Source organism: Fundulus heteroclitus, chromosome 18 (assembly GCF_011125445.2).
Source record: "Fundulus heteroclitus isolate FHET01 chromosome 18, MU-UCD_Fhet_4.1, whole genome shotgun sequence".
NCBI classification, from domain to species: domain Eukaryota; kingdom Metazoa; phylum Chordata; class Actinopteri; order Cyprinodontiformes; family Fundulidae; genus Fundulus; species Fundulus heteroclitus.
Window position 1 is genome coordinate 9,076,894 of NC_046378.1, and position 15,748 is coordinate 9,092,641.

The 15,748-nt window shown below is 41.0% G+C and overlaps 1 protein-coding gene across 4 annotated transcripts in view; it reads left to right on the forward strand.

The window, feature by feature from the left end:
• Positions 1-1,255: 1,255 nt before the first annotated feature.
• Positions 1,256-15,748, forward strand: part of b3gat1a (beta-1,3-glucuronyltransferase 1 (glucuronosyltransferase P) a) — a 130,437-nt gene continuing 115,944 nt past the window's right edge. For 3 of the 4 annotated variants that reach the window (XM_036150236.1, XM_036150239.1, XM_036150240.1), the window contains exon 1: positions 1,256-1,705. The gene's annotated coding sequence lies outside the window, so the exon portion shown is untranslated. The remainder of the gene's footprint in view (positions 1,706-15,748) is intronic. The other variant, XM_036150237.1, reaches the window with a different exon arrangement.

The following is a 15,748-nucleotide window of genomic DNA, read 5'->3' on the forward strand; positions in this document are numbered from 1 at the left end:
CTAAATCATATGAATGTTTTCTTCAGGTTATCAAGCCGTCCGGGTGCACACGTCATCATAATAGTGGCTCTGCTCATAACAGCAATTTAGTGATCTGAATTTCCTTTTGAGAGACATAATTCAAAACAAATATGTAGGATTGCTCCTGTTTGAGTTTCTTTATTTGTCATGCCTGTGATGAACTGGAGGGGAATTGTGCCTTTCTCTTCAATTGTCATGTTTTTTTCGTCTCGTCATCCCTGTTGGTCATGTCTTTTCCAGGTGTGACGTCCAGTGCAGCCCCTGGAGCTGTGACACCTCCTCCTGTTCCAGATCTTCAGAGAGCCAGCCGTGCTCTCCGGACTCAGAGGAGGCGGGTTGGCTTTCTCTGATGCTCACACCAGATGCTGTCTCACCTCTGCCACAGACGGGCTCTTTCTTCAGCGATGCCTGAAATTAGACGGCGCGCTTCTTAAGAGGATGGAAATGTAGGGACGGAACTGGCACCAGGAGGGTGGCTGCCAATCACTCTGCGCCGTAGCGGCGTCTGGAGATGCGCGCGGTGGTCTTTTCTTCGGTTTTTAAGCAACATGATGATTTTTATCTGTGCACAGGATTGAGTTAATTCAAGCCAATTCCCGGGAAATACGGTTCTGCGTGCGACACATTGTGCAGTCAGTCAAGCGTGAGCGAATGCCTTATCTGTGACACAGTTGTAGCTCTTCCAGAATGAATTCCCCTCAGCCAAAACCAGCATATGTTCTCATGTCTTATACAGTAATTTTGCACATGTCCAAGCTTTTTACTGTGTGGAGAAATTACGTATAATGTCACTCAGGTCAGGGGCATCATTAGAACAGGATGTTGACACTTTTGCAAAGCTAAAAAAATCAAAATCAGAAATATGACTTTTAACGTTTCCTTTCGATGTTTGCCTTCACGTTACTCTGTTTTCTTCCCAGTCTCTTTGAGCAACTTTCCCTTTTTTTATGCATTCTCCACCCCCTTTGCAAGTGCTGCAGCCCACCCTGCTCCGAGCTTCAGTGGTACATGCCATTAGAAAGCCCATCTCTGGAAGGGGAGGAGGGGGAGGGTGGTCTCAGTCTCGGCTAAGCGGCTACTTTAGTCCCCCAGCATAAGCACATTCACAGATGTCTCTGCACGCGTCTCAACCGTCATGACAAGACAGCCTGCTTCTGTGTGAGCCAGCCAGAGAGAAGCCGAGAGAAAGAGAGAGAGAGAGAGAGAGAGAGAGAGAGAGAGAGAGAGAGAGAGAGAGAGAGAGACAGAGATTCAGAGAGAACAGGCGAGGAAAAGGGTGGGAGGGAGAGAGCAGGAGAAAGAAGAGGAGAGGCAAAACACATACATCGCTGCCGCTCTGACGTTTCATCTCACGAGCCTGATCTGGTGTGTTTAAGCGCAAGAAGAGGAGAGAGAAGAGAGAGGAAAATAAATCCTGGGAGCTCGACTCATCTCTTTGCTTTAAATTTCTCTCTCTTTTTTTTTTTTTAAACTCCATCACCCAACGAATGAAGGCGGCTTCTGCTAATACGGCAGGGTAAAAAGAAAGGGATGCTTTGAACGCTGCCTCTGTTACGACAAGGGGCACGGAAGAGGAAGAGGGGGAAGGCGGCACACAGCAGGGGCCAAAACTGGATTTCTAGGATGACTCGGAGTCGACTTGGAAGCTTGGAACACGAGCCTCCCGCCGAAGTCTCTGAATGAGGTAAAAAAAACGATGATATCACACTATCTTCTCATCCTATGTTCTGCCCCTGACCAAATGCCACCGTCGCATAAAAATCCGCGAGGCACTTGAAAGCATGAACAAGGGGCTTGCCAGAATGAAGCAATTTCCACGCTCATCAGGTTTGGAGCAGCGGTCGGGAGATTGCCATCCTCCTCACCCGGGTTGTCGTCCTCCGTCTCGCTCGGTGCAAGTGAGAGGGAGAATCCACGCAGGCTGCAGTGTTGCGTGTTGCGGGGAGAAACTGCGAGCCGAGTTGAGCGTCAGACTGATGGAGAAAGGAAAATTGGTGATGATCCTTTTGATGAGCATCTGGGGGTGCTGAGATAGCAGAAGGGCAGAGCATCTAGTTCAGCTGGGTTCAACAGATAAATGTGCCATGAGTCTCCTTTATTTCATAATGGATGACCTGGAGTTCCCAGGGTATGTGTTAAAAAAAGAATTAAAAAAAAAGGGAAAGAGAGGTGTTGTGAGAGAAATAAATAATGAAGTATACAGAAAAGTGGGTTGTAGACTAAAACCAAATCCAGTCTCCTGGGCAGATGGACACTTGACATTCTGAAAATATTGAAAAAACAGGCGCTGAGGTTTGGTAAGGGAGAGCTTGAGCTATAATTCAGCTGACAACTAAAGATGGGCTTAAAAGAGGTGGTTGTTATCTTTATTGTCACAGGGGCACAGACATCTCTGCGTCCACGAAAACGTCTGTTTTCAGCCTCCGTTAAACTTTCGATCTATACAGGAAAAACTGCAGAATATCAGGAATAATTCCCAGAGTTCGAGGAGAAGCGAGAGAGGTGTCACTGTTTAGATTGTGGGTTTGTGTAAGGGATTTAGCGTTTACCGACGCATGACGTATATTTAACAGATACCATCAAATGTACACGTTATTTCAACTCCAGGAAAATACATGTCTGGACAAAAACAATGTGGTATTTGCAAGGTTCTGTCCTCATGTAGAAAACAAACAAACAAAAACAGCAACCACAAAACAGATTGTACACGGTCTTCATTTCATAACAAAGCCTTTTGTATTTAAGAGCTAAAGATGCAGCCAGGTATTGCTTATCTAATGCTCTTCGTCAACTGTCGATCAGTAAGCGTGGCTACCTCCAGAAAAGCAGCGTGTTCAGCTTGACTCAACACCAGATTGGAAAGGCATCGGAAATGATCTTAGAGAAGCAATGTGTGTGGCTCATTAATGTGTTAAAAAACAGCTCTAAGCTATTTGAGCCATCATCTAATAGGAAGAAGGAGTTTTCACCAATGAAAAGCAATAAATACAACTACAGATTTCATAGAAGTGTTGAAAGTCCGTCCTGAGGTCAGACAGTAACTAAAAACCAAAAATCTACATCTCAGAATTTTTTTACATGGTATGATGTATTTTAAAAGGTTTTCAATGAAAAGCCTCTTCTCTAAAACGGATATGGGAGCATGGCTTGGGTTTACAATATTGGACCTAACTATAGCCCAAATCTTTTAAAGCAACGTCCTTTTGGGCATATGAAAGTAGATATGTTTTGGTTTTAAATGCTCAGCACTTTGTTTTGCAAAGATGAAACACGACGATATGAGCACAAAGAATCCTCATACCAACTATCGAGCAAGGTGGTGGAGGGTTGATGACTTGGGTTTTCCCACCAAAGGATCAGGGGATCCGTCCGTCCTTCGGCTGATCTTGAGCTCCGCTGTAAATAAAGTTAAATGTGAGTCCATCTGTTTGACATATAAAAGCTTATATTCAAGCTTTGAGGAAAATCGGGACCATGCAAACAAAGAGGCAATGTTTGTGGCAATGTGATGTGCCAAGCAGAGAATTAAAATTATCACTGCCGAACACAAAGATTCTGCAAAAGCGTGGATGCATTCAATATTTCTCACAGATTTGTTGTTTTTACTTTTGCTTCTTCTTTAATAAATTGTTGCAGTGTAAGATTAGGTGCGTATTTCTGTACGCTTCAGTTTAAGCTGAAACTGTTTGTTAAGCTTATAAAAGGTGGATTTTTTTTATCACGTTCTGAAATAAAACATACAACCCTAGAAGTAAAATAAGGTGAAACGTCCTTCAACCAAGGAAAATGTCAGTAAAAACGGTTTGATCACCCTAGTGGGAAAAGTTTAAATAAATAAATCCTGCATAGGGTGTTGGAGGTCTGTTCTACAGCCTGCACTTGTTATTTATCTGACAAAAGGCGTTAAGCATATCCAGGAAGTTCATACTGGACCAGACACATTGTGCATACACCCAACATGACATCAGTCACTATGAGCAAATATGTTTTTAACAAGCTCATATTTCTACTTACCAGCCTTGTTTTTTTTTAATTTGTATTTTTTGAATGGTTAAATACATATCCTTCGTGTTCATCTGATGAACTTCAGGCCAATGTGTGTGTATGTGAGACACAATGCTGAGAAATGAATCAGCTCTATTTTGCTTGTCGCTGTGTCCCTATTAATCGCCGCTAAGAAAAGCAGCGAAAGACACCCTGGTCTATATTCAGCCAGAGACAACCGAGCGAACACAACAAAACAACACCTGGCTTTGGCGGTTTTAGACTGTACAGCAATGCTCGCACGCAGCAACGCTGCAATGCTGCGCATGTTCCCATCTGTTCCTCACTCGGGTGTTGGCTCCCTACTGCACTCTCTGACCCTGGGTACATATTCAGTTTCTGCTTAGTCCAGCTATGTCAGCAAGGAGGATCCAGATCTGGTTTATGGAGATGGGCAGCTTGGGTTTTCGTTCTCATTTCAAGGTTGCATCTCTTTTTCTGGCCAAGCTAACCGAGGGCTAACGTGTCAGAGTTGCAAACAAGGCACCCCTTGCATTTGTGCTTCTGTAAAATTAACTTTACAAATTCACACTCTGTGATTCTATTTGTTTTAACGGACTGACAAATAACTAATGATGAATGGACAGAGCTGTAGGCTTTAAATTTGCTGTTAGAGTTAATGCATGCCCTTTAATTCACCTCCATGTCCTTACATGGCGCCAAATTACAATAAAGGTCCTCTTCAAGGCACTTTAGAAGACAAGAATGTCCAATCCGTATCCAATTATATAGAAATAGAAATTTAATTCAGTCCGGTTCTCACCAATACGATTCAATCGTTCAGATTTAATTACATACAGCCCAATTCTATCATAATTATGACTCAGTGCAGAAATAAGCTAATGGGTAATTGTTCAGAATAAAGACCCCCAACTTTATATAACACAAGCATTGAAGCTAATAGCATGGACTGAAATGTGAGTCAGTTTCCCATCTAGAGCAGCCACCTCCTTTTAAAACGGATTTAAACAGCATGACTTAAAGTCTTTAAAGCACACATATAAGCCACACTAAGCTTTTTCCTTAATGAGCGAAAAGGAAGTGGAGAGTGGATTATTGTGTCATTATTTCTCTAAATAGGTAAACTTGATTGTGAAGGCAGGTGCTGAATGTCCCTTCATCACTTCCATTGTAGTCATCGTTTCACACATGGTTTCACGGTGTAATGATATGTACGAGACCTGACAGGACGCAGGGGTGAGACCAAACAAATGCTTCGCGAGCTATCGGCGAGGCTGCAGCGGTTTCAGAAGCACGTGGGTGCAGTTGAAGCGATGTCTACACGGCGAACTCGCAGATGCAGGTCCCTGAAAATACACTCCACCAAGCTGAATTCATCTCTGTTTGATGTCGGGTTCGTGTGTGGCACAGGTTTCTCTTTGAAAGTGCCCGAGCATCTCTGCAGATTCAGCCTCGGAGTTGTCGATCCCCGGCACCAGCAGGGCAAATATACAAGACGAGAGGGCTTTTATCGAGCACAATAGGCGGGAAGCATTACACAACTGAAAACCAGTGTCAGAGGCTTCAGTACAGTACGTAGGTAGGGAGACTTTCATACATTTAAAAATGTGGGTTTCTGTGTTTCATACATACTGCCTACAGGATATATATATATATATATATATATATATATATATATATATATATATATATATATATATATATATATATATATATATATATACATACGGTTAACTGTTCAAACACTTGGCAGATTTAGATTTTAAATTATTTTTACACATCTAAGAAGTTTAATTCAGGTAGGAAGGGAAACAGGCATCTCTCAGAAGTTAGTAGGTTTGCCAGTTTAAAACGTTCATTTAAAATTTGTATTTGTACCCTTTTCAATGATGATCAGAAAAGAATCTGACTGGCATTATGCCAATCAAACCTCGCTTTTTCCACATGTACTACTGATATTTAGATATTTTATCTTCGTTGATGCACTCCAGGTCGTTGAGTTAGAAGCCCCCCTTCCAATAACCCTAATGTTTAGCTCCTTCCACAGATTCAAGTCCGAACTCTGCCTCGCCCAATGCAAAACATTGATCTTATTTCAAGTAACTAATTAAATGTAAAATCCACCTGCTTGTCCATCCAGGGTTGTGGGGAAGCCGGTGCCTATCTCCACCGATCATTGGGCGAGAAGTTACTTATTGGGCATATCACCGGTTCATCACAGGGCAACATAGGACAAGCAATCATTCATACACACGATCATGCCTAAGGACAATTTAGAAGCCACAGTACCCAGAAAAAATCCAAACATGCACAGGAGGAACCAGACCAGACAGAAAGACCCCTGGCTGGGTTTTGAACCCAGGACCTTCTTGCTGCAAGGTAACCGTGTTACCAAGTCGGTAAAATGAAAAGATTACTTGAAACCTAAATTTCCCTCGAGTTTAAATAATTTCCGACTTAACTACAAAATTCATCAATCAGGTATAACAATATAGCCCCTGATGGGTGAAGTGAATACATTTGGATATCTCTTCATCAAGGGTCCTGTTATATTAGGCACCAGGTGAATATTTTGTCATAAATGTTGATTTATAAGAAAAAATATTTGAAGGAATTTGACAAAAAGGGCAATTTTGTTTTTGCTGGCTAGATGACTGGGTCAGAAGATGTTTCACCAATGCACGAAGAGAGCAAAAGCTGGCCTGTGTGGTCCGATCCGACACAGGGGGAACTGTAGCTGAAATCTCTAAAGATGGTTTTGGTAGAAGCTGGCTCTGGGGAAAGAGGTCCAAATCCATAGTCCGTCACAGTTTGATGCTCACAGGGCTGCATAGCGGCAGGCTGTATCAGGATGCCTGTGTTGGTCGTAATGTTTTGGCTGATTATTGTCCGTACCATCAACAACCCATGGTCGGTATCCCTGCATCACGCACAACCAAATAAGGAAAAATAAGAAATATTAAAATTTCACATTTAGAAGGCAAGTCTTTAAATGGATAAATAATACAGAGTGCCGTACCCTGATGTCAGCAGCTATAGTCATGTTGTTAATTAGTCCAACTTAATTGTCTACCAGTCTCTGAGTTTTTAACAAAGGTGTCAGTGACGATAAATACCTCATGCTAGAAATGTCTCAGCTCTTCTGACTAACAAAAATACATTTCATACTGATGTCTCTGTAAGAATGGAGCCTTATTCGATTGCTGTCAGAAGCAAACTCAAGAAGCAGGCAAGTTCTTGATCTGGGCGAAGGTGGTTTGCTTTTCATAGCTGAACATATTCAGTCACTCTGCTTTATAGCGCCACGAGCTTTGCAACAATCTGTTTAATTATTATCAGTTTAACGGCTTGGTTTGGCCATGATTTTGCCAGAGGACTGGTATAAAACACACAGAGCACGTATTCTTGGCGCTGCCTGGCCTAAACACAAGAGTAAAGCAAAAACCTCTACTAGCAACAACTGTTTTCAGCCTTGCAGCGGGGCGACAGCACCTCGCCGGATTACAAACCATCAGGCTCTTAAAAATTTGTCTGGCCGCCCATTAAAACAGCCACTATTGTGGCTCATTAATGTCCTGCTGAGGAATTAGAATAAACTGTGCTCCGCATACTCTGGCTGGCAGAGACTCCCAGTCGTCTCTGCAGCAGTTTCCTTTCCCTCCGGGGACAGCAGTTGTTTTGCCTGAGGTACATCACAGCAGCTCGGAGTGACCAGCAGAACCAGATAATTAGATGCTCAGCTCCCCACAAACTGCTGGATCTGTTGAATTCGTCTTGACTTGTTTCAGCAATTTCTGGAAGATCGTCAAACGTGATTGCTCTGCGGGCCACCGCTGATCGCTTAAATGGGAAATTGGGTTTGAAAGGTGAGGATTATAGGATGAGAAAGGTATGCTATCTGATAGCAGAGAGGTAATAGCAGAAGGCATTAGAGGTGCTCACAGGAATTGCTTTAACTGCACAACTAACTACAAAATATATACATTGAAATACCTTTTTTCCCATTGTTGTGATGTTTTTTCACTAAGAATTTATAACTGAGTTGTTTTTGTGCAATGCTAATATACATTCAACATTCAGTAAACAATTTTTCATGTAGAAAAGTGAAACACGTTGTATAAAATAATTAAACAGACTGATGTTTTCAAGCCTTTATTTCTGTAGATTTAAACGATTTTTCATTAGCTTACAGCTAATGAAAACACAAAATTTCAGGTGTGAATATTGCATCAGACAAATAAAAAAAAACAAGTATGCTCAAATGTGGGCTTAATGAAAAACATGTTTACACCTGCTTGACGATTGCTACTTTCAAATCATACTATGAATCTGATAAAGGAGCCTCATTGGAACACATGTTCTAATCTCTTGGATACGACTGTATAATCGTAATAGCTCCATCATGTAGAGAAAGATTTCAAACGATTTCCTGAAAAATAGGGACGTATGATGCTATATATGTTTGTTTATTCATGTTTTTAAAAAACAGCTTTCAAAAACAGGATATATAGAGGAAAATCAAAGCCAAATATGAATGGATGACAAATTTATCTCTAAAGTATTAGTTTAAATATTTTTTTTTTTTACTTTCTATTTACATTTTATAAAGGGCATTAATTATTTATACCCACCTTAAAAGTCATCGGAAAAATCTTTATTGCCATTACAAAAGTTAGATCCTTATTTTAATCGCTGCATGTTGCTACTGGTATTTTTAACACTTTTCTCTTTGGTGACAAGCTCCAAATCTTAGAGGCTGGAAGGTCTACTTGCCATTCCCCTAATGGGAGGCCAGTCCACACATTTTCCATCAAAGCCAAGACAGGACTCTGCCTGGACCGCTCCAAAACATCGATATTACCTCAAGTCAGAAGAAACATGTTGGTAAAATTAAACCATTACTTTAAACCTAATCCTGCCAGAGTTATGGACAATTTGGGGCGGAACCGTAGCAATACGAGACTGAACTAAGCATTATAAATACTGAGAATGGTGATAAGTGGGGCAAAAGCGGTGAGGGGAACCACAAGCTACTGATAATCTTTAGGTCAAAATATGGGGACTAACAGAACAAAAGCACAAATACCCAAAATGCACAGAAATAAAACTCAAGAGACACAAAATGAAAGTGAAAACCGAACTAAAGAATATGGCAGATTGTGAGAATGACCATGCCCACTCCCAGTCAAGCTGAAAAGGAAGAGCCAGAGAGTAGAGAATACTGTCAAGCTGCTCCTTATGCTAAGGATGTATAACCCAAGGTTTGGTTGTTATCTTTATAGGTAGTGACATTCTCCACAGCTATAGGTAAGCTGAGTCAGAAGGTGTCCACCTCAATAATATATCATTATTGTCAAATATGGGCCTACGTGCTGTTCTCAGAAACATGGAAACTATTGTTCCTGACAGAAAAGTCACATTAAAGATTTTCTTTCCTTTTGTTTATTTGTACAACATTGTTAAAATGACTCATCCTGCTCATAGCTCTTGCATCTCCAGAACAATTTGATGCATGAAGCAGTACAATGTTTTGTTTTACATTAATACCGCAACGGCTTGTGATGCACATTCAACTGTGAATACAGGCTGATTTTTTTTAAAGTTTTTTGTTTTGTTTTATGTTTTTCTTAATGACGTTTTTTTTGGCATAATCTCATTATGTGTGTTTGTGGTAACCCATGGACCCTGGAGGAAGCGCTGCTGTGTTGTAAAAGAAAAGGGTATTAAAGACAAGCTGGCAGTGTGGAATTGCTTGTTTTGTTTGCTCATATTTATCAGGCCTTGGTGAAGATTAGGAAAAGGCATGGAGTTGCTACTGGAGGCATTCGGTAGGGGTAATCGCATGTATACGACACAGATCCACATATTCTACAGGCATGAAGAAAAGAAAAAACAAATGTAAAACTCCTATCTGAGCCTCCAAGTTGTTCCCCCCAAAAAGACCTTATCCGACAAAGAAAAGAAAGGTAAATAGCTTCCTCTGCTCCACATCTGGCTCCACTTTGGATATTTTCTTTGAGTTTCACAATTACACAACATGCAAAAGTGAGACTGGGGAGCCCGAGTCTGTCCTTCAAAGCAAAAATGAGCTTAACCTACAACCACGGTAACAGAGATGGCACATCTTGTGTCTCTGGCAGGGTGTTGAGCCCAGCGGGAGGGGCTGTTGCATTTATCTGACCGTGCGTTCATTGATTTAGTTCAATGCCGGTCTTGCACGGCAGAAAGTGTAAGGAGGAGATGATAATTTCACATGATGACAGAGGTCCTTGCCTATTGTCACCCTAAACCACGCGATGATGATGATGTGACCTGACAGTGGTGGTGAAAACGCTAGGTGTGTTAGTTATGACCGAGGAATAGCAATTAACAGCCCAGGGACAAACAACGCAATATATGTAAATCGCTATTTATAGACTGCAAGCAATTTAAAATCATATAAATAGAGTTTTATGGCTAATTTATGGCTTTTAGAATCCTTTGACCTGCTGATACCAACTTCAGCCTATTCCAGCTTATCTTTGAAAGTTATAATGAAAGAAAATATGAAACTACATTCATGATATAATTTTCAAGCTTTCGTGCCGTGAGTCATCAATAATAATTTATTAGGAATAGAGGTGGCGTCACATCCTAAGTATCAGAGCAGTTGCTGTACAGCACGCTGGTAACTAGCGTGGTTAGCATAGTTAGCATTGCTAAAGCAGGCGCACCTGTGGGCATTTCCCAGAAAAAAAAAAGTACTCAACATTTTCAAATCTCGGAAGTTGCAGGACAGACAGAGGTTAAAAGCTCAAGAGGATAAAACAGAGGAACTTTCCTTTTCTCTCTTCGACCTTCATGTTATCTGTCAAAGTCTTGCTCTCTCTCTCTCTCTCTCTCTCTCTCTCTCTCTCACACACACACACACACAGCTTTGACATGTAGAAAACAGTTTCCTTCTAAAGAGCTTCTTATGTCGATATGTTTCCTCTGACTTCATTTTTAAACACTTTGGTTAGAGTCAGACTTTCAGAACGTCCCCTCACCAGTCAGGAATAGTCAAGCTGAAAATTGTCCAGCTCCGGACAACAGACGATTCCTCGGTGCATCTCTGGTTACAGTAGCCGCTACAAATGTATTGCCTGTGGTGGTGATTCTTCCAAAGTTTAAAACACTTTTTTATCATTCGGGTAAACATCCACCTCGATCCACATGTAGCAATTACTCACATATAGGGTAACACTGGGATGGCCAGGGTGAAAAAGTCCTAGGTCTGCGGCACAAACAAGCTCTCTAAATTACCCTTTTGAGAAAATCCTTGAGGCTTTTGTCATAAATCCGTGGCTTTAATGAGAACAAGTGCTGGTGAACCTCTGCAGAGGAAAGGATCGCTGTATAAAGAGGTGGGGAGATTATTCCACTTGCTTCAGCCGGAGAGTCATTAACCAGAACTGTTCGATGAACACATGCACAAATTTATGGGCCTCGCTCTGGTGTAGCGGGGCTTCCACTCATTGTCCCTACTTTGATAGGCACAGTGAGTTAAATTTGATAAAGAAATCAATAACTAAATACAACTAAATTATAATTAATGGCCCTTCATATCAATAAAATTTAACAACTGAGCCAAGGTCTTGGACAGCCGCAGTTTTTCATGAATAAAAATTCCTCCTCGCGTTACACACGAATACATTTTTTTTTACATCAGAGCAAAATTATTCTTAAGTCTGCCAAAAAATGATGTAACATACTGATCATTGCAATTATAGTAATTATATGACATCACACTAATCTGGTCACATTAACTTAGGCGAAATCTCGAATAAACACTATTTGCTTGTGTATTTAAAAACGTGTTACATGGCTCTAAATGTCAGGAAATAAATGGGTTTCTTGCCAAACATTAAACCTAGTTACATCTTTACTGTATGTCACCTTTTATATCCTGCTATGTTCAGTGGTACGTGTTTTTTTTTTTTTTTTGGGGGGGGGGGGGGGGTAAAGGGTATGTAATTCACAGTGCAGTGCTGCTTCAGGTACTGACATTTCCAAGATAGATGTGGCAGCCTAGTTTAGTTTGGTGATCAAATTGGGTGTGGGCCACACTGTCCAATGAGTGGAGAGGTAAGGTTGGGGTCATGTGACCAGCGCTACTCTGATGGGCAAAGCAATAGTTTCATCTTGGCTGCCACTAGTTGACGGTATCGCAGCAGGAAATCCTTGTATTGTCTTCAGCTACGTCAACCCCAGTCTACTTTGATCAAGTATCCAAGCAAGAAAAATGAAAATGTACGGACAAACCACAGATTTTGGGGACTTATGCCCCAGCAGGTTTATTTAAACCTCTAAAAGTGCCGATGTCTTTCTCTGATCTCCATTTTGGTACAAGTAGGGGTTCCCAAAGTGGTGGGTCGGGACCTTCCCTGGGGGTTGTGAGATGACTTGATGCTAATATGCTAAAAAATATTTGGTATTTCCTTATTTGCGAAACCAATATCAAAGTATAACTTCACAAGACATTTCTCATTTTAACGCAGGGGGAAGGCTGCCCTTTTTAATAAGAGTTCTTATAAAAATAGTACTTTTTCCACATAATTTTACAAATTTATTCTCGTAATATTATGACTTTATTCTCATAATGTCGTCCCCCAAAAGAGAAAAAAAACAATCTGTGGCACTGTTATTTTGGGGGTCACAGGCTGAAAAGTTTGGGAACCCCTCACTAGGATGGAAGTTTTCAAAAGGGCATACAGCTGCATGTAGTAATTTTTAATCTAGATGGGTAAACAATGCCAAAGTGTGTGAGGTGGAGAAGAAGAAAAGATTCATTGCAGCCAGTTGAAATGAATTATAACATGTTTTGATCTTTGTTGGCATTTACAGTAGTATTGATTCAGCCCACTGATGTCATGTGCTGACAGTAAAGCTGACTGAGTATTTTTAACACATTGCTACTGATTAGATGAGCCACCGCTGACCGCCTGCGCTGTGGAAAAGCAGCACTGTTATCATCATGTTTCAGCATAGTCTCATCACTTCCCCATAATCAGAGCGAATGGAATATGTATTTACCAAAGAAAACAGTTAATCAAGCATTTTAATGCAACAAAAATTAACAACCAAAATCGTAATCTTACCTAATCGAATTTAGACAGGCATTCATTAAATAGCCCTAACTGGGTAGAAATCCACATTCTCTTTCTCTCTGGATTTTCTTTTTCTACGTATTAGACATCTGTAAAACTTCCCATCTTGCTTGCCTGACTCCAATACCCCAGCAACTGACTGAGAGTACATTGAGCCTGCAGGTGGACATGTCCATCAAAGCTTGCAGCTTGGAGTATTTCTAAAAATTCCTATATGTATCTTGTAAGCAAGAGAGTGTAGTAGGTTTTCTTTACCCAGCTACAATGGAATGCACAGCAACAGGAAGGGGAGGGGAGACTGTGAGATACTTTCTGCTCCATACAAACTTCAAGTTTGCCCTGCAGCATTTTTTCTGTCATCACATTAAAAGGACTTTTTTAACCGTAATAATGGCTGACGGAAAATATTTAGCATTTTGGAACTATACATTTTTACTAGATACCAGTAAAATGTTTTTTTTTTTTTTATGTTAGGATTTAGGCTGTTACATGAGCATTTTGCTAATGAAATATAGCAAACTGAAAAAAAATTACTTCTAAAAAAGAAAAATGTTTCTAATCGACATTTGTTCACATAATGAGCAAATGAAGATGTGAACTCGGGTATTTTTAGGACGTATTGACATGTTCACCCAGCTTGCTGCCTTTTGGTCACTCTCTTACCTTTTTTCCTGCTGGCAATCTGAGCTGAAGCTACTGTGTTTCTGTACAAAAGGAAGCATTACATCCATCATCCTGATCTGTCAGCAGTGTTGCCTCTGATCCTTCCCCTTTGTTTTCACGATGTATGGCGCGAAGGCTGACATGCCGCGCTATCTCCGGCGAACAACTTGCTCATCATTAAGCAGAGCCTTGATGTGTTTCGCAGATCCATTGTTAGCGCTAATGGCGCTGCCAGGCTTGTGAATTCATCAACAACAGCAATCTCATTTTCTGCAGATCTTAATCTGCAGTGTTAATAACAAACAGGATGTTTTCTGGACACCAATCGTGTCTCTGGGCTGAACAGGAACCCTCGGATGACTTGTCATTTAAAGCTGAGGTCATAGAATTGGGTGGATCTCATTGCTCCTGACTGTTCTGCAGTCCGTTTCAACAAACACAGTGAAATGTCGAAAGGCAGTGAGGAAATTTTTCAAAAAAGGCTGGGCAGCAGGGCTTGTAATATTATCAAAATTAGTGTAAATGCTCTGGGAAAGACTTCAGGCAAAAACGCCCATGGGTATGACCGACTACGAAGGCATTCACCGCCCGGCTCCTTTTTACTTCAGCTCATGGTTTAAAGGTCTAATAAATCGAGGGATTATTCACAGCTATGTGCATGATATTCTCCCTTTTGCATATCATTGCAGTAACAATGCCTAGGTTTAAATTTCTCTCTTCATTTAATATGGGTCAGATTCCCAAATCTGCCAAAGATTCACACTATGAAAAGCACGGCTTTTTAAATCAATTTATGATTAATGCTTTAACATAATTCTTATATAGAGAATAGGATTTGTGCACATGCACAGCAGTGGCGACTAACCGGGATGGGCAGACACTCATTTGCAGAACGGGGGGCAAAAAAAAACTAGATTAAAATGAATAGATGATGCATGGGATATTTGCATAACCAGAACAGTAACTCTCAAGTTATTGCTAATAATGAGGGAAATGTGTCCAAGCAAAGGGGAGGGGGAGGGGGATCTATTTGCATTGCATTACTCGGTTGAATTGGGTCATTGTGTGACTCCAAATGATCCGGCTCCTGTCAAACACTGAAATTATAAAAAAAAAAAAAGGGGGCCGATCAGAGAACGTAAACGAACGCTGGCGCCTGACTTGCAGTAGGTCGCAGCAGAAGCGTTCCACGTGCAGAGACGTAGTTCAGAAACGCCAAGCGGCGTCACGCAGCAAGCCGAGGAGGGAACGATGACAAGCCTTTTCTGAAGCTCGTCGCTATTGTTCCCGTCGCTGCTGCTTCATATAAAGGAGGTGCCAATTCTATCTCACTCACAGCGTTGCATGTCTAAACCACAACGTGTCCCTCTTTTCCCCCCTAATAAATCCAGAGAAACTCTTGGTTACTCATTAGAACGTAATTTTTGGTAAAGTTCTTTATTATAGATGTTTTTTTTCTGGACCCCTTTGATGATATTTGCTGTTGGAAATGCAGCTTGTTTTTACGACTGGCTGAAGGTCAAAGCATTTAGGGGACAAGGTGACCTGCTGGAGCAGCTAGCAGCACGTATTTAACGCCTCTCTGCGTTGGACTTTAATTAATAGTTTAATAAGAACAGTGAGCTGCGAGTCTGACCTGCTTGGCACCGGCATTAATTTGCTAAGCTTCCCGGCTATACAGGAATTAATTACAGTGAACAAACCCTAAAATTGAAGATACCAAATAAAGAGTTGAGACTGTTCATGCACAAGAAGTGTTTCTGTACCAAGCGAGGAGTATTCTGAATAGACTGGACTCAAAACAGATCATATTGTTCTTGTTATTTTTTTTTTATTTTCCCATTGTGTTTAATTTTGTTATCTTCGTGAAAATGATACAGTCTCAAAAGAGCTTTTCTTTAAAAAAAACAACAACAACAGCTCCTTATGGT